The sequence below is a fragment of the Camellia sinensis genome, chromosome 3 (genome assembly GCF_055761805.1).
Source record: "Camellia sinensis isolate YWXY chromosome 3, ASM5576180v1, whole genome shotgun sequence".
Classification (NCBI taxonomy): domain Eukaryota; kingdom Viridiplantae; phylum Streptophyta; class Magnoliopsida; order Ericales; family Theaceae; genus Camellia; species Camellia sinensis.
In genome coordinates, this window is record NC_138963.1 from 99,388,057 (window position 1) to 99,392,739 (window position 4,683).

Consider the following 4,683-nt stretch of genomic DNA (forward strand, 5'->3'; position numbering starts at 1 on the left):
CCCTAACAATGGCTGTCTAAGCTCTCAAAATATCTCAAAATTTCTCTCTTTTGAAGCCAAGAGACCAACCTCTCTCTATATGGCACTTCTTGTCTTGCAAAGCTTACAAGACAAGCTTCATAAGAGGGAGATCCCTCCATACACGTGTATGGAGGGGAGCAAAAGCAAGACAGCTATCTTAAAATATCTGCAAAAGCAAATGCACAGTAATCGGCCGGCCAAAAATGCCATCTTGGCCAAAAGGAGTGCCGGCCGGCACTAAAAAATGCTGACCGGCAACAAATAGTGCCGGCCGGTGGCAGCAAAAACCAGCCGGTGGCCTCTAGCCACTGCCGGTGGTGGGTGGGGATGGTCTACAAGCCCTACCCTGCCTCTCAAAGGCAAAACACAAGTGTTTGGTGTAAAACCAGACACTAAACGGTCGGGTTCGGAGATCCTGAAGCAAGGCGCGCGAGCCGAGGCCTCCGGGAACTCCAAACGAACACAAACATGGATGATCACCGAGTGTTCAAACGGTGACGTCCAAGTCTTGAGGACGGTCAAAAATGGGGTGTCTACACTTTGTTAAAAAGGTAGAGCATCTCAAGAGCTACATTTTCATCCAACTGGAGCTGAATTTTGGCTTCATCCGAGTTCTTCCTTTGCTTTGCTCGTCTTCTAGCTTTGAGGTAGGGATTTTCTATACTCTTGTATGACTCTCAACGTAGTTATTTGTTTTGTATAAACACTATTATGAATTTGGAGGATATTGAACAAATCTAGGAATTTGGTTTAAAATCAAAAGAGGGGTTTTCAAATGGATGTATTGAAAATGTGTACGAGACTGAATAGGAGGTTGTGTTGTAGTAAAATAGTTGATTTTGATACTTGGGTTGGATTTTGGAAGAGAGAGGAGTTTGCCCTAAAATGTCTTAAACATTTGTTTTGTACGAATAAATGGAATCGGTTTTAAAAATGTGAAATTGGATAGATGTTTATATAAATGGTGGAGTTGGATATGTATTATCTCTCACCTATGGAAATTTGGATAGTTTATTTGTCTTGGAGATTGTATATCTATTTGGAAATATCTGTTTTGGGCTATTGGGGAAGATAGCTATGATTGTTGTAGAATTTGCATAAGGACTAGGCGAATTGAAACTAATCTCTCACCCGTTGTCATTGAATATGACTATGCCTTTAATACATTGTAAATGTATGATATTTGGGAGAAGAAATGGGATGTACTCCATGTTTGGGAGAAGAAAGGGGATGTACTCCATTGAATCAAGTTGGCCTGTGTATCTAGGGTAAAAGTCCCAAAAATCGCACGTATATGTGGGTGTCGATTTCCATGGACAAAATATCCGTAAAATGTCAAATAGAAGTGATTGTATGATGGTTGTAATGATCAGAGACCTATTGAATTGTACACTCAGTTTGGTTACCTGAATGAAATGGAATTGAAATCATGAATTGAAATATACAGTTGGTACTGCATGGTTAACAAAAGAATTATGAATTGATTTATCAATGGCATTGTATATGCATATTACATTTATATCTCCATTAAGTTTCATATGTTGTATTGGATTATTTATACTAGGCTTTGGCTCACCCTATATGGGAAAACTATTTTCAAGTGTTGGTGATATGCCTCCGCCAAGGGCTTAGCTTGGGAGGACCGTGGAGCTGACTGCTCATTTTGTTTGTTCTGTTTTTCATTCATTTTGTACAAGCCTCAAGCTTTATCTGTATTAAGCTTAAGACTTATTTTTGTTGTACCCAAGCAATGACTTGGAAAGATATAAGCCATCAAAGTATATGACTATCTGTGTAGCTTTCAATTCTTAATACCATCACGTGAATGTTTATCAAACTCTGATTAATGAAAATATGTCATTTCATTTATACTTATGCTTATGAGATGGATTTATCGTGTTTATTTTGAGGCGTTACAACTTGGTATCAAAGCATACTGAGTTTGAATACTTTGGATACGTGGGAAGTGGTTATTACCGCAATGGGTTTGTCTCACTTAATAGAGACATTAATATGTATGGTGTGCTATGTGATAACATGCTTATGTGATTATATGGGTATGAGATTTAGTTCCTAAAATATTGATTGGGTCTACGGGTTTCTAGAAGTCCTGTTGGAAGAGTACTTAATCACTACTGTTTCTAATTGGAACTCTAGCAACGCCGTGAAATGGTCATTATCTAGGAAAGAAATTTGTATGTGTTTATGTGACTACATGCTTACATGGAGTGAATTACTATTGTCCACAGCATTAGGATGCGAGTAAGTTAGCTTCAGCACATTTGTAAATGTGCTAATCTCTTTCGTTACCTTCATTAGAATGTCAGGACGTGGACGTGGTCGTGGTCGTGGTAGGCATGATAGGCCTAGAAGGCATGAGGTGCCTTTACCGAATGATATTCCGGCGCAGGAGGAAAGAGTGGTTTAGGCCAATGTGGCCAAACCCGTTGGTCAACAGGCCATGGGCACATTAGCCTGCGAAATGGCCGAAGCATTGCCGAAATCCATAGACATTCTCAAGGTTGAGAATCAAGTTCAGGCCCAAATAGTTGAGGCAAGGCCGTCATTCTTGAAATGAGAGTTTTTCTGGTCAAATCCAGATGAGTTTTTGGGTGATCCCAAGGAGCCATTGAAGATGGATGAGTGGCTAGAACAGATGGTGAAGACATTTGTGATGCTCAGCATCAAAGATGGAGGTTTGATGGTGACCTTGGCATCCTTCCAGCGGAAAGGAGATGTAGGTCAATGGTGGAAGTATGCACGAGGGTGCTTTGGAGTGACTTGAGAGGTTTTCGTTAACGCCTTCCAGGATATGTTTTTGCCTCCCAGTGTTAGGGAGAAGTTGAGAGACCAGTTCTCCAAGCTTATGTAGTGAACACTCTGGTGGTCGAGTTTGAGGCCACATTCACTAGCTTGTCGAGGTTTGCACTAGAACTCGTGGCGATTGAGGAGCGCCATTGTTTAGAGTTTGAGAAGAGACTGAAGATCGGGCTTATGTTCAAAGTGGCTGGGTCCATGATTAGAGACTATGGACGCCTTGTAGAGGTAGTGGCTCATCTTAAGACCGTGCATACAAATGGAGGAGGAATGGATAAGAGGCTCTAGGAGGAGTCAGGATGTTCAGGGGGACAGTAAGAGTCAGGATGTTCAAGGGGACAGTAAGAGGCAGAGAGGTTCGAACCCACAGTAGCCCTACGGAGCTTAGTCGAGGTCCACTTTTCCAATACTGAGTTCGGGTTCTGGGAGAGGTGGTCAGAGAGATATCACTTGTTTCAAGTGTGGCCAGTTGGGCCACAAGTCTCCAGCTTGCCCATAAAGTGGAGGAGGGCAATGGTTTGTATCGTCTTCGGCTCGTTCTTAGAGCTAGAGTCAAGGCAGAAGGCAGCCACTTGCTTGTTACCAGTGTGCGCAAGCGGGGCACATGAAAAGATTTTGCCCACAGTTGGGTGGCATACCTGGTGCGTCTGGTTCAACGCAAACACAGAGTCACCAGTCTGCACAGTAAGCACAAGCCTCGAGGGCCAATCAGGACACCTCTTCGGCTTAGTCAGTGCATTAGGCATATGCTCCGAAGGGTGAGCAGGTAGAGTAGAGGCCTACAGGGCGTGTGTATGATGTTACTACGCTAGATACTAGCGCCTTCGGTAGTGGGACGTACTTTCTTGTTATGCAATTTCATTGCTAATATGCTGATTGATACGGGTGCATCCCATTAATTTATCTCGTCTACATTTGCATCGGCTTTGGGGTTAGAGTTGGCTCAGTTAGCATCTCTTCTTAGTGTAGAGTCACTTATTGGTGGTGAGATTGTTTTGGAGCAAGGGTGTCAGGGTTGTGACATAGAGATTGCTGGTCGCTGACTTCTTTTTGCATTTGTGTTAATTGACATGTCTAATTTTGATGCTATTTTTGGTATGGACTGGTTGTCATCTTATTGGGCTGTCATAGATTGTTACCATCAAAGGGTTACTGTATGTAGCTTGAGCGATGATTAATTTCATTTCTTGGGGGACCGGATTGATAGAGTCTTATCACGAGTGTATGATCCGTATGGGCGGAGTGAGCTTAGTTGCCTTTTTGCCAACTTCTTGGGAAGTGAGTGTGATAAAGTTTGAGTTGATTTGCCGAGGGTAATTTGTGAACACCCGGATGTTTTTCCGGAGGATCTCACTAGTTTGCCACCTCATCGTGTGATTGAGTTCTCAATTGATTTCGTGCCTGGTACGACACCGATTTCTATGGCACCGTATAGATTTGCACCTGCCAAGTTGAGTGAGTTGAAGACTCAACTCCAAGAGCTGCTAGATAAGGGTTTTATTCACCCTAGTACTTTGCCTTGTGGAGCACCAGCTCTTTTTGCCAAGAAGAAGGATGGCACTTTACAATTGTGTGTGGATTACCGAAAGTTGAATCGGGCAACAGTTAAGAATAAGTATCCAATGCCTCGTATAGACGATTTCTTTGTTCAGTTAAAGGGGTCTTATTGCTTTTCTAAGATAGACCTGAAATCGGGTTATCACCAATTGAGGGTGAAGGAATAGGATTGTAACGCCCCCAGAATAATTACAGTAATCCAACTCCAATCATTAGTACAAAATGATATAGGTAAAGTAAGAAGCTTTCATTAATCAGAGTTAATGTACAAAAGGTGACACATGCGAT